At 53.7% G+C, this 18,266-nt stretch overlaps 1 protein-coding gene across 18 annotated transcripts in view; it reads left to right on the top strand.

Annotated features, from left to right (window-relative positions):
• LRRN2 (leucine rich repeat neuronal 2) overlaps window positions 1–18,266 on the top strand; it is a 61,513-nt gene that overhangs the window by 35,408 nt on the left and 7,839 nt on the right. For 6 of the 18 annotated variants that reach the window (XM_038586000.1, XM_038586002.1, XM_038585999.1 and 3 more), the window contains one exon: window positions 2,184–2,304. The exons of 3 other annotated variants lie outside the window; for them this stretch is intronic. The gene's annotated coding sequence lies outside the window, so the exon portion shown is untranslated. Of the gene's footprint in view, window positions 1–2,183; window positions 2,305–2,772; window positions 2,941–2,960; window positions 4,043–4,709; window positions 4,847–18,266 lie in introns of those variants that run through there. 9 more of the 18 variants (XR_005385575.1, XR_005385573.1, XR_005385578.1 and 6 more) reach the window with 8 other exon arrangements.

The raw sequence follows: 18,266 nt of genomic DNA, 5'->3' as shown, positions 1-18,266 counted from the left end.
CCCTGATGGCGGCTGACAGACGGTAACGGTGTGGTGGCATCTAATACACTGTAGAATGTGTCTTTTGCAATTGCGTCGTATTCTATTTATTCAACATGGCACGAAATCTCTCCAGAAGGAAGGAATCTGTTAACCTCGCCACCCCTGGCTCCTTGAGGGCTCCTTTCGCCTTTCCTTTCCAGCCTCCTTTCCCACCTGGAGGCAGAATCTTCCAGCTACTGTAGGCCACCCTCTCAGGCACCTCCTTTCCCACATCGGCAGGAGTCCAGCCAGCCACCCTCGTTGGCACTCCTACAGGAAGTTGTCAAATCTGCACCCGCTGCAGGGCCCTGGCTCTGAATCCAGGTGCTGGGGGTTGCCCAGGAATCTCACCTGGATCCTGAAGCCAGGAGGACATCCAGCCTCTTTAGGCAGCTGATCCTTTGTCCCTTCCCCCTCTCCCTTCTACCCTGCCCCACTCCTCCAGCCCTCTGGAGCTTGCCTGCACCCTCTCCCCAAGGGGCTCTACTGCTCCCCAGCCATGCACTAATCCAGTCACCTATGGTCCCTACATTCTCTCAGTTTCAATGGAAACAAGTTTAGGTTTTTGGAAAGGAACTCTCACCAAAAACTAAAAATATGGGGCAGCCTGGGCAGCTCAGCGGTCTAGTGCCGCCTTCAGTCCAGGGTGTGATCCTGGAGACCTGCATGGAGCCTGTTTCTCCCTCGGCCTGTGTCTCTGCCTCTCTCTCTCTCTCTCTCTCTCATGAATAAATAAATAAAATCTTAAAAAAAATGAAAAATATAATAATAACACACATAGGGGAGAAAACCTCAAAAAGCATAAAGTAAGTCCCATATTTTTTCCAATCACATATTTCTAATCAAAAATAAAGGCAACTCAAGTCCCTAATGAGATGGGCTGGTTCAATCCAAGCAGCCTCCTTCTGGCTCTTCCCCCCCCCTCCTCCCCCCCCCTTTCACCCTTGTGTCTGGAGTTCCCCCACTTTTCTCACTCTGGAGGGCTTCCTCCCCACCCCCCATCCCTGCACTTCCTCTTCACGTTTTGGGCGTTGAGGCTTTGGCCAAGTAGTGCAAGTAAACGAACATGGTGGGTTAGAAACCGGCAGGATAAAGGTTTCCGGGCTGTCAGGGAGTTAGAGGAAGAAATCGCTATGCTGGGCGCCTGGGTGGCTCAGTCAGTTAAGCGTTGGTTTTGGCTCGGGTCATAATCTTAGGGTCATGAGATCAAGCCCTGCATGGGATTCTGTGCTTAGTAGGGAGTCTGCTGGAGAGTCTCTCTCTCTGCCCCAACCCCCATGTTTCTCTCTCTCTCTCTAAAATAAGTAAATAAGTCTTTAAAATAATAAAAAGAAAAAAACCACTATGCTAAAATAGCTGTACCTCATGGAGACAGGGATACTTGTTTAGAGCTTTACCTTGTAGACAGTGTGAAATCCTCTGACCCACATCCAGACGTGTTGGTCTGTCCAAAACCACTTTGGCAACTGATTCAAACCATCCCCCAGCCATTCTCTTTGTCTTTGTCATCGGTGAAGAAGAAACACGACACGGGTATATGTGCACACACACACATGCACACACAGTTTTTCAGTGTGAGCCTTTCCCCCAGTCCTGTTTCGTCTGGGTGCTATGTGATGATTTCTGCAGAAGACAGCGTCTTGTAAAGAAAAGAACACTCACTCTGGAGCTTAACCAACCTGGCTCTGATTTGAGCTCTGTGCCATGTCATGCATGGCTCTAGGCAAGGAAGCCACCTCTAAGCCTCACTCGGTGTCTTCATCTGTGAGATGAGTCAAGGAGGCCAGTCTCAGAACTAGACTTGAAACACTGCCAGTGTTCACGATTGTCAACCCCCTTCCTCATCCCCTTGCCATCCTCTCCCTCTCCTGTGCAGGTGTGAGGTAGAGAAGGTTCCAGGGTTCCTCTGCCCTTGCCTCATGGCTTGGAGTAGCCAAGTGTGGAATCCAAATGGGATGCACATGTCAGCCTCTAATTGCCACCTGACTAGGTATCTAATCTGGACATGGGGTTAGGCCCTAGTTCAGCAGGACCCAAGCTAGCCACCCTTGAGTGGGGACTGCCACCTTCACAGGAAGCCTCTGGTTAAGGGGGCCCCACTGCCACCCATAGACAAGCACACCATTTGTTATTTTACCCCTGCCCACGTTTATTGACTGCAGACCGCTTGCCAGACTCAATGCAAGGTGAAGGGGAGCCAGGATGGAACAGGCCCAGCCCATGCTCTGAAGAAGCCCGGACTGTGGAGGTCGATGTCCACTCCATGGCTCCTGCTAAACTGGGGTAGGTGCTGTGGGAACAAGAGGTGGGAGAGAATGTTTCACAAAGGAGATGACAATTGAACTGGAACTTGGAGGCTAATTAAGCAGAGAATGGAGGGACATTCCAGAACAACAAGTTCAAAGACCTGAAAGCAGAAAGAGAGCAGCCGGTCCCTCTAGAGTCTGGGGAAAGAGAAGAGGAGGGGAGGGCCTGGGGGTACAGCTACTGCTGGAGTAGCCAAGGGGTCTGCCCTTTGATCAAGGGGAGCAGTGACCTCTCTCATGACAGGGAAAGAGATGGAAAGGAGAGTGTGATACAGACAGAACATGCAGATGGCAGTTGTGGGATGTCAAGACAGAGCCCTGTGAGGGACACTTCATGGAGAAGGAGGGGCCCCAGGGAGCCATGAAGGATCAGAAGATTTGGGTCAATATGGGGAAGGTGGCCTCTGGTTGCCATCCACTGGTTGCCAAGCAGCCAGGCCCCCAGGGCCCCCTTCCTCTGGTATTACAGTGATGCAGCAGACGGATGGAGGTGTGTGGGTGCCCACCTGTGCCTGCTGGGGAAGGGAACTCATTTGCTGAGCTCCTTCTGCGTGCCTGCACTATGCCAGATCGGCAGCATTGCCTCCTTGAATCTTCAAGATAACCTCATGAGGTATTATTCCCATTTTACAGGTACAGAAACGGAGGGGAGGTTAAATAATTTGTTCGCAGTCACACAACTCATAAGAGACAGAAGTAGGATACGAACTCAGGTCTTTCATATTCTAAAGCCTTTGTTCTTTCCACTCTGCCGTGCAGAGCGTTTGGTTCCCGGCTTCCTGAACCTGATCTGCTTTTAGCCCCGGGGTTCTGGAGGAATTTATATGACATTGATGCTGCCTTCATCATTAGAAGGCTGTCACAGGGGTGACAGGCAACAGTAGATACGGAGCTGTCACAATGAGAAAAACGAGGTGAGGGGGAAGGCACTTCATCACTGCCTCTGGCTTAGAGGCTGCCGCCGCTCTGCCTGGCAAAAGACGCTGTCATCATTCCGCTCCCGTTGCATCCTCAAACTCATCGCAGGCCCCCCTTTCAAGCAGGTGGAATCCAGCCCTCAAAATCCAGTGCTGGATTCCAAAAGAGGAAGTCACCTTTATGGAAAAGTTGGCCAGCCCGTCACTGTCAGAACTGACCGAGGAAGAGAGCAGCGCTTCTTAATATATGGGGGTCTTAGGCCCGCCCTGAGAATCTGATGCAAGTGTTGGCCCTTCTCTCCGGGAAAAATCACCCCTGCGTGCATGTGCACACGCACACACATGTGTTTGCACACAGTTGTAAGTACTTCCACACTCTTCAGCCCGTCTGTGGACTCCAGAGATCCAGTTGCTTTCTCTCTGGAGATGCTGAGGGAACACATTCATGATAAACGTAGTTTCTAACCGTGTCTCCCCTTCTGGCCCCTCCTTTGTCCTGCAGTATTTGAAGAAAGCAAAGGAAATGGTACTCAGGTCCAGTAATTGCTTGAAAGAGTGTGTAAGGGGAGGCTGAAGCCACTGGGCCAGTGAGAGCTTTGGGGTCTCTGCATATTTAAATTGCTTGAGTCAGTCAGGAAGGGGGCGGCTGGAACTCAGGTAGCGGCCCCTGGAACTCTGTCAGGCTCCCGCCACGCCACTCGGAGCCCTGGAATGCCACCCTGCATTGAATTCACTGGAAAATGCTTTGGAGAAGAGCCCATGGAGGCAAGCGCCACCCCCCCACCCCCCGCCCCCAGCCACCCCTGGAAGCTCCCATCCCTCCCTGGCTGGAAGCATGTGTGCTCTTAATAAAGCTGCCTTATCACCTGTTTAAACTAGACATGTGGTGTGTAATGACTCCTGGCTTCGACCGGAGAAGCCAGCAGCTGTCCTCCGCAGGGACCAGACCTGCTGGACGTGTCCCCACTGGCTGTAGGAGCAGGAAGGCAGCTTCCGCGAGGCAGAACAGGTTGTGCGGGGGAGTCGGGGATTGATGGGGGTGCTTTCGGAGGTTGGGCAAAGACGGCGGACACCTCCCTCCCTCCCTTACCCTCTCTCCTACTTCTGGGCACAGGGGGGATCCCAGAACCTGGGGATGCAGCGGGGAGGCCCAGGGCATTTCCCAGCCCTGCCATGGCACTCAAAGGGCTCCTCCTGGGACAGGTCAGTCTCATGTGCACGGGAGCTGGCCTCCCAGCTGGAGGAGTCAGTGAGCGTGGCAACGCTGAGGCTTCCTGGGTCCTGGGGTGTGGCTATAAAGCCAGCAGATCTGCTGTCTGCCCAGAGTTTCGAGGTCTGGGGAGAGAGGCACTGGAGAAATTCAAGCTACAGCTGTGTTAATTATTATTATTTTTATCCATATTACAGAGGAGAATGTTCCCCTGTTAATTCCCTGGGAAAATGGCTATGAAAACAAGTTGTCACTCCCCAGGCCTTGTGCCCAGGAGAGCAAGCACTGGCAAAGTACAGCCTCAAACTCACCCCCTGCAAGCTGGTTCACCGAGCTGGGCATGCGCCTCTCTGCTCACCGCCTTCCCCAACATTCACGTGCACTTGTGCAAGGTACACTCATGTTCACACATACACACATACACGTGTATACAGCCCACGCTGCTCCGGCAGAGGGAAGGGTGAGGAGCCCCTAGAACACTCGTTCTCACTCACTGGATGAAAGCTGCTAAAGCTCTATGTAGCAGAGCTTTGTGAAGGTCTGCAGGAAGATCCCCCTGCTTTCGTTGTTCTGGAGATTTCTGTTCACAAGCACTTTCCCGCACATCATTCCATAGGCTCCCTCCCAGTTGAGGGCTTCAGCATCACACGGTGCCGGATTTGAACCACAGCTTCTACATGTACCAGCCGTGTGATCCTGGGCAGGTTGCTTAACTTCTCTGAGCCACCACTTCCCTTTCACTCTTACAGGGGGGTGGGGGGTGGGGTGGGGTTCTGTGTCCACTAAATAAGAAAAAAGGCCCAGCACATGGTAAGCATTCAATAAATGGTACCTATTGAAATTCAAGACGGACATTCTTGTCCCCACTTTATAGATGAGAAGAAACAGGGTTCAGTGAGACTGTCCCGAAGCCAGTAAGTGTTAGAGCTGGGATGAGAACCTCTGAATTGCCACCCAGACCAGATCTCTTACTGCCAAACTCTTTGGAGGCTGATTTTTTCCTGGGAGACAGCCCTCCTGGGACTGTGGCACCCACTGAACTGGCCCTTTGGTCCTCCCCTGCGGCCAGTTCCGTCCTCCCGGGCAGGCCCTGCACACACACAGCCACCCCTCCAGGGACTTCTCAAAGCGGTCACCAGGACCAGCACCCACAGCCTTGGCTCCGTCTCTGCTAGGTGGAGTGAGACAGTGGGGACAGACAGAGGAGGCCCCGGAGCTGAGTTGAAACCTAAGGTCTGGCAGGGGCAGGGAGAGGACAGTGCTGGAGGAAGAGCAAGAGTCGGGGAGGGGCAGAGGGCCCAGGCCTCGCCACAGCTCCCGGGAGCCCCTTCCAGGACGACACGGCCCACATTCGCAAAACCTGTGCCTTCCTTTCAGACAAGAACATATCTTTAAGTCTGGTGGCCAATCCAGTTATCAAATTTACTTTCCAGATAAAATGTGATTGTGGGTTTATAGTATATGAATTATATCTCAAAGCCGTGATTAAAATACATCATCATGTAATACGTGTATGTCGATGTACACATACCTACAATGTGCATGGTTGACATACATGTATGTTGTTAAGAGCACGGGGTCTTGCCCTTTACTACTCTATGACCTTGAGAAAGAGGCTTAACTTCTTTTAGTCTCAGCCTTGCCATCTGCAGAATGGGGATAATAGAGTTATGAGGAGTAAGAGATGAGGGGCCAGGCCTTTGGGGCCTTAGTGAAATTAGCTAGGTTTTTGGCATCTGCTTTAGCTGTACAGGGTGTATGTCACTGAACCCATTTTAGAATTGAGGACACAGCTCAAGAGGACCGTCCCCCCAGGACAGATCTGGAGGGCAGACATCCTGTCTCACTCATCACTGGTGCCATGCCCAGGGTGGGGAGCAGGGAATGTCTGCACAGGGAGAGGTGTTTTTTCCTCCTTGCTGGCACAGCTCCTAAGCCTGGGCTCTCCCCTCAGACCTGGTTGACCAACTCGGGAGGGTAAGGAGGTATTGGTGGCCGGGGGCCTACTGGAGCCCTAGTGGACAATGGGCCTCTCCTGAGCTGCCTGGCGGTCATGTTGGACTCCCCATGCTTGCTCACACAGGAGGGGCTCCCAAAGGTGAGGGGCTGAGGAGGCCCACCAGAGAAGAGTTTTGTCAGGATGGGGTCCTTCAGGCGGCTCACAGAACCCCAGAGGACCCTTCCCCATCCCAGGAGCAGGAGCTTGGTGTCAGGCCCCCATAGACAGGCCCAAAGCCATGCTCCACTTTGGGCAGATTGGGTATCCTGTGGTTTCTGGGCAAGTCACACCTTCTCCGTTCCCACCTGTTTCTTACCTGTGTCCTCGGGTTCTTCATCTTGGGTCCTAGATGGACATGGGTGGCCAGGAAGAGTGGTTGGACCCTCTGAGCATGTCGGCAAGTTCCCAGGGCCTGGGTGTAACCTTTCATGAGATACCTTCACACAGTCTAGGCCTGGTGGGTGAGGGGTCAGCGTCCTGGAACCCCCACTCCCACCCAGCTTCACCCTGGAATGGTTCCCCTGGCTGGGTGGCTGGTGGAACCCATTCTGCAGGGTGACAGAGGAAAAGATCCCCTGACTTGGGAGGTAGCAGGGGGTCACATTTTGAGCCATGGCCTCTGTGGTTAGCCTGTCTGGGCTGGCTTCTCTGCCACATATTATACTTACAAGATCATGGGCAATCTGCTTAGCATCTGTAAGCCTCAGTTTCCCTTGCTACAAAAGGGGAATGCCAGCAGTCCTACTCCAGGGGTGTGGGAGGATTCAGGGAGATAATGCCTGGGAAGCACAGACCTTGGTGCGGGCAGCATGAGGTGTGTGTGATGGATGCTGAACAGGATCAGGGGCCTGGCCCCAAGGTACTGCTGGTGAAGGTGCTCTGTGAATGGCGACACATGGGGTCAGTGCTGCTGCTCATGGGCCCCGACTGCTGCCTGCAGACCTAGGCCAAGGCCCAAGCCAGGCAGGAGTGGCAGTCACGGCTGGGCCCCTACACTGGGTGAGTGCTTTCACCAAGCAGGAGGGAGGCCAGAAAAAGCAAAGAAGAGAAAAGAAAACCCCAGCAAATTCTCTGTCCTCCCCCAGCTCTGCAGCTCCTGGGGGATCTGAGCTGCATAATACAATGGGATTTAATAAAATGCCTTTAACTCACAAAGTTTGTCTGCTGCCAGCCCCTTAATTAAATTGCCTGATGCTGCTGTGCTATGGCAGCCCAGACTCCGGTGTTTAAAGGGCACGGTGTTGCCATGGCACTCCCCCGACAGGGGACAGGCCACAGGGCGGTGGGCTGTGGAAGAGCATGCAGATGAGGTGGGTCAGCTCCTGCCTGCAGTGTCCTCCCCACTGCGGTGCGCGCGCGTGTGCACACACACACACACACACACACGCTGCAATAGCCTCTACTCTGTGTTTTTTTTTTTTTTTTTTTTGGGAAAAACACTGAATCCTTGCTAAGAATGCTGAGCCAGGGCTTTAGGAAGGGGACACTCGGGGGGATATGAGCAGAGCCAAGCCAGCCGGACTGGCAGGCCCCATGGTGGGTCCCAGGCACAGCCCTGGGCCCTCAGGGTGGCCCCGTGAGGCCTGTCCTGGGCTGCTCACCCCTGCTGCAGGCAGCCACCTCTGCTGCCCCAGCTGCACCGCACAAATATACTTCCTGTGTGTGCCCCGACCTAGGAAGGGCTGGAAGGTCCTGGGGGAGATTCTGATCGGTTTGATGAGAACCGGAGGGATGGGCAGGGTTGTGGGGGGGTAATGTTCTTTCACACAAGGAGGGTGAAGGAAAGAAAAACACACATGCTTATGGATTTTTCCATCAGATGCAGTGGTTCTCCGTCCTGGCTTCATATTTAAACCACTTGGGAATTTTTTATTATGAAAAATTTGAAATATACCGCAAAGTTGGAATTTTACAGTGAACAGCCCACCATCTAGGTTCTACCTTTAACCTATTCCTAGACTTGCTCTCACGTCCCTCTGCCATCTATCCATCAATCCATCTTATTTTTGGTGCATTGCAAAGTAAATTGCAGACATCAGTACACTTCTCCCTAAATATTTCAGCATCAATGACAATGGAGTTCAATTTTGTTTTACAGGGTTTTTTATTTTCTTTTGATGTAAGATTTACATACAAAGAAATCCTAGAGAGATTTTTTTTAATTTTTATTTATTTATGATAGGCACAGAGAGAGAGAGAGAGGCAGAGACACAGGCAGAGGGAGAAGCAGGCTCCATGCACCGGGAGCCCGATGTGGGATTCGATCCCGGGTCTCCAGGATCGCGCCCTGGGCCAAAGGCAAGCGCCAAACCGCTGCGCCACCCAGGGATCCCTTTTTTTTTCTTTTAACACCATGCCTGCATCATATCCCCAGAGACTGATTTCATTGGACTGGAGTGGAATGCAGGCATCAGAATATTTTAAAAGATCCCTATATATGGGGGCACCTGGGCAGCTTAGCTGGTTAAGCATCTGACACTTGGTCTCAGCTCAGGTCTTAATCTCAGGGTTGTGAGTCCCCCACATTTGGGAACTCCCTAGCATCGAGCTACTTTAAAAATATATAAGTAAATAAAAGATCCTTATATGATTTGATGGTGTAGTCAGAGTTGAAAAATGCAGGGATAATAAGAAGCAACAGATTGTCATTTGTATTTCCCCCACGCAGAATGTGGAGGTCCCCTGTCTACTTCCCTTCCCCCAGTGCTCTCCATGTGTACATCATACAACCATGTTCATGCTTCTTTTGGGGGGACCTCTGTGGACATGTGAGTCCAGTCATTCTCATGCTAGCATTATAGGGTCTCCCCATCTAATGTGTATTTCCAGAGGCAAAATCTGTATCTCTTTCAGATTCTGTACAAGTCGCAGTGATGAAACCATACAAATTTTCGTATGATGAGTAGGACACTTGGGACGTGGAGATAGATGGTGGGGGTGATCAGGTATGGTGATGACAGCCAGGGTGGCACAACGGGGCTGGTGCTACTGATGGAGATGGTAGGCTGCAGGTGGGGCAGCCACCACGATGGCACCGTGGTGACCGTTACCATGGTGATGCTGCTGGCGTCACCTGTCTTATGAGGGCAGTGTGCAAACAGATGCTCATTCTCCACACTCAGACCGTCTGGGAAGAGTGTTGGTTGTCACGTGGCCGGAAGGTTGGCCTCCCTGTTTGAGAACCTGCAGCAAGGCACAGCTCCTTCCAGGATCCAGAGAAGCTACCTGAGAACCTTATCTGCCCCCAGACACCTGGAAGAGGTCCCGACAGAGTGGCAGCCACTCCATGCTCAGCCGCCCTGTTCCACCGCACTTTAACAAGACACGGCTCCGGTATTGAGTACGAGTGGATCATTAGGAACGTTTATTTAGGACGAACAGTCCTGGGAGCCAGCCAGATTGGGATGCCAGCCATCTCATGATCAATACAGATTTTATTTGCTGCCTACGTGGTTTCCTGTTCTTTCATGCCTGGAACCCTCAAAGGAGGACAGAGGAAAAGTGCTTTGGGTCCCCCTCCATTAACCCAGGCAGTAGGGGCAGCGGGGCATAAAGCCCCAGAACACTCCTGATCTCTGGCTACGGCCCGTAGCTGGCGCCCATCGGAACTGCCCTGGGTGCTGGGTTTCAGAGAAATGTTTAAGGACGAGAACGAGGTCGGGCTGCTAAGACATACTATCCTTTTAAAATATATACTTAAATAAGCCCAGAAAATAATGCTGGAAAATACCTATAAAATAATGTTGTCCAACACTTTCATTTTACAGATGAGAAAACCAGGGCCAAGTGGGCAGCAAATAAAATACTGTTGAGAAAGACGATAAAAGTACCGTTCATGGATATATCTCTAACAAGGCAGACATCTCACACCTGGGGGCTGCCGGGTGTTTGGGCCAGGCCAGTGCTGGCAGGAGCTTCCTGCCCATCTGACGGCGCCTGGGCCCCTTCCCAGATTCTTCAGGCCAGCGCTGAGCCTACGTGACATTTGTGCAGCACAGACGCTCCAAGTGCACATTTCACATTCGTGTTCCCCGTCTCCTGAGTACCGCGTCTCTGCGCAAAACAGGAGGTACCAGTCTTATCCCTGTTTTTGGGGGAGAAAACAGAGGCTCGTAGAGGTGACGCGTCTTGCCAGGCTCCCACAGCTAGCAAATGGCAGAGCGGCCACTAGGATCCAAACCCTGTATGGGTTTGCTGAGGCTGCCATCTCACAGTCCCACAAACCGGGGGGGAGGGGGGGCTTCAGAACAACAGAACTGTACTGTCTCAGTTCTGGAGGCCAGAAGTCTGGAGTCGAGGTGCGGCAAAGCCAGGCTTCCTCTGAAACTCCCCCGCGGGCTCCTGGCTCGCCTCCTCCCAGCTCGGATGCTGGCCTGCGGCCGGCGGCGGTCTCTGTCTGTGTCATCTCTTGGGATCCTCCCTGTGCCTCTTTGCATCCAAACTTCCCTCACCAGTCACTGGAGGAGGGACCACCCTCATCTTCACGTGATGACGCCTGCAAGGACCCAATTTCGAGATTAAGGTCACATTCACAGGTACCGGGAATTAGGACTTAAATATGTCTTTTGGGGGTGGGAGGTCATAGTACCCCCCATAACGGTGCTCACCCCAAGCCAGCGGCCTTCTACAACATGCTGTTGGCAACCTGCGCTCGGCCCTCCCCGCCCTTCCCCACGTGCAGCGAAGGCCAAGGAGCTGCTTCTCCTGCAGTGCAGAAGCAGCTGGCTGGGGGCTCGCTTCATCTTCTGCTCTTCCCAAAGTATTACAAGCTACTAAGGCAGAATCGTGAAATATAGGTGGGCTTTTTATCTTTTTTATTCCCAGACAGTAAAAATCATTAAGACTTGTTCTTAATTAGTTTAATTTTGAGGCTTCTAAATATTGATTTAACCTACACTCCTTTGTACTTGCCGCAGTCGCTGAATTATGCCTGTTATTGATCACGGATGGAAGCATTTCCATCCACTGGGCTCTGGGGCCTCTGGGAGCCCTCGGTCCCCCAGCAGATGCACTGGGCTCGGAAGGCGTGGACAGGCTCGGAGGAGAGAGGGTGCCTCTGGCAGACTGGACAGGGCCTTCCCTTTCCAAGGAAGGAGGGCTGCTCAGCAGAGGCCTGGGGCAGTTTCTTTTTCTTGTGTTGGCTGAGGCCAAGGGAAGTTGAGTAAGAGGTCACTGGAAATCTCCCTCATTGCATCCTGGGTCCTAAGAGAACTGACTGGGGGAAGGGGTGGAGGAGGAGGATGTGGGGTCGGGGTCTAGAGCATAGGTTTTAGGGCAGTGTTTAGGCTTTGGCACCAGCCAGAACCTCGTCTGAGTCCTGTCTCTACCAGCTGGATGTTCTCGATCATGGTACCTTGCTTCTCACATCTGTGAAATGGGGCTATAACCTCCTCATAGTGTGCCTCTGAGCATTCAGTGCACATCCATGTCAGGCCGCTGGCCTGAGGCTGGGCTCACCATTACTCTTCAATCAGTAGCTGCCAGTAGCAGCACTGCTGTCCCACTGAGAAAATAAGGACCCGCCTTGGAAGCACACTGTGTATTCTAACCCGGGCTCTCATACTCGTTCGTTGGGCTACTCATTTAGTACCCTTTCCCTTAAAATGGAGTAATGACTCTGGGCCCCCCAGGGGCTCAGTCGGTGAAGCTTCCAACTCGATTTCAGCTCAGGTCATGATCTCAGGGTCGTGGGATTGAGCCCCATGTTGGGCTCCATGCTTAGCAGGGAGTCTGCCTGGGATTCTCTCCCTCTCTGTGTGCCCCTCCCCTGCTCTTACTCTTTCTCTCTAAAATAAATAAATAAGATCTTTTTAAAAAATGAGGTAAGGACACCTATGACCTTCCAGGACTATCGTGAGAATCACATAGGATCACAGATATTGAAGAATTTACATCGCAAGGTGCACACGGCCCTTGCAGGCCATTACTGGTGGCTGTAGCAGCCGCTGCCTGGATGCCCCTCTGGCCACACTCTCTGCTCTATCATGTCTGGGCCGTTCTGGCCCCAGCCGGCTGCTCCAGCCGCTTCACCACATCACCCACATTCTCAGGCCCTAAGGGGGTACCACTCAGTTCTTGGAATTACCTCCATGTTCTTATCCCAGGACCTCTGCTCCTGGTGCCCCCAATATGCATAGAATGCCTCCCACCTTCTGTGCGCCTACTGACCTGTGGATGCAGGTAACACGTCTTCTGTGAATCTTCTTTAACCAGCTCTGTCAAATACAACTCACGTACCATCAAATCCACCCATTTTTAGTGTACAATTCAGTGACTTTTAGTAAATCTGCCCACCTTGCCACATGCAGCAGAATCCTGTTACCTCCTCTAGGCTGTGCCCCTGCTGCCCTCAGAATATACTTTCATGACCACGTTTATCAAATGTTAGTAGATGGCATTTTTTTAATCTGTGACTCCCTGCCTGCTCTTCCCACCACCTTGCGTCTCTGCCCCCTCGCCGTGCCAGCACACAGTCGGGGTCCTAGTAATGCTCGATGGGTAAAGAGTTTCCTTGCAGCCAGGAAGAAAGGGCGAGAGGGTCTGCAACACCCAAGTCTTTACAGCCAGCAGAGTGGTAAGCAGCTCGTCATCCACGTGGCTGTAGCTGAGCATTCCTGGCTGGCGCTGGTCCTGTTTGCAGAGCTCTGATCTCAGCTGGAGGGGCCTCTGAGATGATCTGGTCCAGTGCCTCTTGAACAGGAGCACCCGGTGGTTCCTCCGGCAGAGGGCTGGTTCCACCCTTGTTGCCAGGTCCCACCCTCTGAGCGCCTGATGCTGTAGCTGTCCTTGGGGTAGGGTACAGGACTTACATTCCTTTTTTTTTTCTTAAGATTTTATTTATTTATTCATGAGAGATAGAGAAAGGTAGAAACATAGAGGGAGAAGCAGGCTCCCTGTAGGAGGAGCCTGATACGGGACACGATCCCAGGACCCCGGGTTCACGACCTGAGCCAAAGGCAGATGCTCAACCACTGAGCCACCCAGGCGTCCCTGGGACCTGCATTCCTAACAAGTTCCCAAGTGATGCTGCCATGGCTGGTCTGGCGACCGAAGTTTGAGAGCCATGCTCCAGGAGCCCAACCACCTCACTGCAAGATGAGGAGCCAAGGACCTAGAGAAGTGAGAGGCCATGTCCCAATGTGTGTCCCCAAGCCGAGACTCGAACCCAGCCCGATCCCGCCCTATGTCCTCTGCTTCCCCCACTCCTGGCCTCAGGGAACCTGGGCGAGGGGCAGAGAAGACTGGATGGAGCTTCTGAGAAGTGCTCTTTACAGGCCTGACCCACACTGCTGAGGCAGAGGCCGGGGGCCCTGGGGAGGGGACCCGGGGAACCCAGGGAAGGAATGGAAGGGCAGGCCTGAAGGAGGTGCTGAGGAGCAACAGGCCATTCCCACAGCAGTTAGGGGAGCAAATAGCCCCCCAGCAGGGCCTCGGCCACAGCCACTTGTCCCAAGGCTGCCCAGACAGGTGTGAGGAGCAGGCCAGAGCCCCACGCGGGCACCACCACTCCTTCTGCCGCATGATTTATCTCCGAGCTTCATCTGGCAAACCTGCTGATGAAATGAGTCTCCTTTTCTCTCTGCCTCATCAATTTTCATTTTGATTTCGTTTTCCTTTTCCGTTAGAAGAGGTTTGGCCTTTCTCCTTGTTTGACTGGTCTGCTCCCTATTCACTCTGCCTCCTTTTCTTCGGGTTCCAAGCTCCTCCCCCCTGACCTCCCCCCCCACCCGTGTGCCCTGGGGTCCCTCCCTCTGCACCCCAATACTATGGAGAGAGGAACTCCCTCATCTAGCTCCCCATTCACCTTGGACAATGCTGATGCTCTGTTCTTTCCGGGGCCATGGAGCCTCAGAGCTGGGACAGTTCACAGTCTGAGACAGGAGGCCAATATCTTATCAGGTTGGGGTTCTCAGGGGATGGGAGAAGGAGCAAGGTATTGATTAATTTGTAGGAGAGGCCACAGTCAGGGATAACTTCAAGGGTGGGAAGGAAGTCCCAATATGCACAAGTGAGGCATTCTGGGCAAGGCCCCTGCTTAGGCAAAGGCTCCAGGGGCAGGAAAGCATATGGCTTGAATCTCTCCAAAATTTTCTCTCACTTCCTGCTGCCCTTGCACCTAGCTCCCAGGGGTCTGCTGCATTTGGAGAGATGTCCTGGGGCCCTGGCTGTGGAGGGTGGTGGAGGGGGAGAGAGCCCTTCCAGAATAATGCAGGATCTGCCCAGCACTCCCACTTGATTGTAGGAGGGTCACGAGGAGCTACAGGGAGGGAGGCTGGAGCAGCTCATGGGTCAGCAGCCAGGCTTGGCCGCCCCTCTGACTTGTGAGAATCCACAGCCAGTGTGGAATGATTATGGGCTGCCATCAGGCTGGGACATCTAGAACTCTGCTGCTAGGAGGTGCCCTCTCCCAGCGTCCAGGGAGCATCTGGGGGAAACGGATGCATGGCTCACCTAAGCCAGGAGGAGCCCCGCGGTTTATTGGGTGAGACTTGTGTCAGACCTCAGGGACCTATCAATGAACTGAGTCCCAGAGCAGTCCTGGAGACTAGAAACAGGACCCCAGTTGGAGGCCCCTGGGAGGGCAGCTAGCTGCACAGGGAAGGAGTAGCAACCTAGGGTGCCTAGGAGAGGGTGCCTGCCTTAGAGGCCACAGGGCCAGCCCAGTGCTGCTTGGGCGCAAAGATGGTCTAGAAGCCAGAGACAGGGCTTCATACACACAGAGGTGGGTAGAACAGGAGGGGGGCTCCACTGAGCACCAGGCACTTTACAGACATCGTCCTTCTCAGGCTCCCTATGAGGTAAGCTCTCTCCCCATGCCCAGAGCAAGAACTCCAGTGAGGATGCTCAAGGTCACACAGCCAGCACCAGGATTCAAGTGCAGAGCTGCCTGGAAAGCCCACCCCTGAATCACCAGGCTAAGCTCTCAGAGGGGTTGGTGGAGTCCACAGGATTTCCCAAGGGAGAGCCTAGAAGAGTTCTAGCAGGGCGAGGATCATCGTAGGATTATGTGGAATCAAGAGACAGAAGCCTGAGGCAGAGAAAAGGCTCAAGCCAGGGGCAGGGGAGCCAGGCTGCATACTGAGGAGTGCAGACCCCAGGAGCCATGTGGTCTCCTTCCAGGTGGCAGGAAAGGAGGCAAAAGAGCCTGAGCGCAGACCAGACCAGCCTGGTCTCCAGGGCACCGACACAAGCAGCACCCCCTACACCTGTTCCTCCTCACCTGCCCTTCCTTGCCTTTCTGTCCCTCCTGCCTTCCGTCCTACTGTTCTCCTGCAGATGCTGCCTGGGTTCCTACGAGGTGCCAGACTATGGAAGGAGCTGGCAAGTCCGGGCACAGCCCCTTCTCCCGAGGGGCTCACAGTCCAGTGGGGGAGGCAGACCGACAAGGAACCAGCAGTTCATGGTGGGGGGCTGCTGGGGCACTGGGGGAGCCAGGAGAAGGGCCAAGGGTCAGGGAAGGCGTCCCGAGGGTGGACGGATGATCTGCAGCACCTGGCAGCCCCGGGTGGCGGCAGGTCCGGCCTACTCCCCAATCCCTACAGCCTCCTGCCCTGCAGTGCAACCAGCAGCAATGGCCTGGCGTGCTCGCTCCTGGCACCCTCCGCTGCTAATTAAGAAAGAGAGAGGCAGCCTCCCTTCCAGACACCAGAACTCCAGCACCCTCTGTCCTGGACAGCCAGGAGACAGGGAATGGAGAGTAGTATTTCGTTTTTTATTTTAAAAAAATTTTTTTTAATTTTTATTTATTTATGGTAGTTACAGAGAGAGAGAGAGGCAGAGACACAGGCAGAGGGAGAAGCAGGCTCCATGCACCGGGAGCCCGACGTGGGATTCGATCCCGGGTCTCCAGGATCGCGCCCTGGGCCAAAGGCAGGCGCCAAACCGCTGCGCCACCCAGGGATCCCAGTATTTCGTTTTTTAAAATGCAGATTGTGACTCACTTTATTTTATTATTATTATTTTTTTTTTGGGTGACTCACTTTAAATTGTTTTCATGGCCCCCTACGTGTGTTGAGATCCGCAGTTCATACAGTAGAATACCTCCGACCCCCACAGGGAAAGTGTGCCCGGCACTGGGCTCTGAGGACACATGAATCAGTAACAAAGCACCTTTTCCTCCATGAGCTCACAGCCTGGTTGGGAAGACAGACCCAAGGTCTGACAATAAGGAGGGTGCTACTAGGGAGGAGGTCTGTCCCAAGAGTCTTGGGGACTGTGATGTGGTGGGAGAGACCACCCTTTTCGGAGGGAATGGAACCCTAGGAAAGTGTCACAGAGGCGGTGGCATTTGGGATGAGCTTGTCTGGCTGAAGAGGACCCGACAGTTGAAGTTGGAAGGGGCTTTGCAGAGTGAAGGGCCCCCAGGTGTGGAAGGAAATAGCAAGTCTAGTTTCGCAGGAGCGGGGGTGTCTGGGAACAAGAGGGCCACTGAGAGCTGAGCAGGAGGCACCAGAGGAGCCTATCATAGATGGGGTGCTAAGTGCAAGCAACTGTGGCAGGGGCGGGAGATGAGAAAGGGACAGGTCAAGGTGGCGGAGATGTTGGGTCTTGGAGACTGACTGTTGGACGGCAGAAGCAAGAGCAGGCTTGGTGGGAGATGTTGCATGTGGGGCAAGTGGAGTGTAAGAGCCTCTGACACAGCCGGGTGGAGAGGGCCGGGGACACTGAGCCGAGAGTCTGGGCCTCGGCTTCCTGGCCACCCCCATGTTTGTCCTCATGCCTGTGCCCTACACTCTATAACGAGAAGACCTAGGGGTTGGGCGGTGGAAAAGAGGCAACAGCACTGCCCCAGGAGGTGGCCAGGGCCCTATGGGGCCTTGGGGAAGGGAGGCTGGAGGAGAGACCAGTGGTGCGTGGGGCAGGACATCCTCCTGGCATCTTCTTGCCTCGGGCACATGGCACATGGCCCAGCCGTGAGGACTCAACTGGAGCGGGCTGGGGTGGGGGGTGTTGTTCAGGTATAGAGCAATTTCCAGATTTGGAAGTTGTAGAACGAGAAAGGAGAATAAGAGGAACCAGCATCCCTGCCTGATTAAGTGTGAGACCCTGGCCCCATATCAGGCTCTGCACTGGCTGTGGAGCCTGCCTGGGATTCTCCCTCTCCCTCTCCCTCTCCCTCTCCCTCTCCCTCTCCCTCTGCCCCTCCCTCTCCCTCTCCCTCTCCCCGTGTCCCTCCCTCTCCCTCTCCCTGTGTCCCTCCCTCTCCCTCTCCCTGTGTCCCTCCCTCTCCCTCTCCCTCTCCCTGTGTCCCTCCCACTACTCACTCATACATGCTCACTCTCTTTCTCAACCTAAAAAAAATAGGAGGGGGGTGAGACCATGAGAAGTGTAGCCCACTTGGAAGCAGGAAGATGACATAAGAGAATTTCAAGTCTGAAGTTCTGGAGTTCCCTAAAGTCAGAGTCAACCATTTCCAAAGACCCCAGTCCCCAGTCGTGATGGAGAGGGAAGGGGAATTCTGGGCTGAAAGATGAAACTGACTGATGGTGATGGAAGCCAGGACAGCGGTTCCGTGCGGTGGGTGTCGGCCGTCGGCCGGGAGGGCCACCTGGGAGCTTACTGGAGTGCTGGAAGTCCTTACATCTTGTTCTGGTTGGTGGCTGCCCAGGTACCTCCTGGTGGGAAAATCATGGAGCTGTGCACCTGGGATGAGTGCCATGTAGACACGCTCCTGTACATGTGTTACACTTCAACATATATATATATTTAAAGATTTTATTTATTCATGAGAGACACAGAGAGAGAGAGAGGCAGAGACACAGGCAGAGGGAGAAGCAGGCTCCATGCAGGGAGCCCGACATGGGACTCGAACC

The sequence above is a fragment of the Canis lupus genome, chromosome 38, assembly GCF_011100685.1.
Source record: "Canis lupus familiaris isolate Mischka breed German Shepherd chromosome 38, alternate assembly UU_Cfam_GSD_1.0, whole genome shotgun sequence".
NCBI classification, from domain to species: domain Eukaryota; kingdom Metazoa; phylum Chordata; class Mammalia; order Carnivora; family Canidae; genus Canis; species Canis lupus.
The sequence above is the reverse complement of the archived record's forward strand: the minus strand, read 5'-3'. Positions and strand labels throughout refer to the sequence as shown.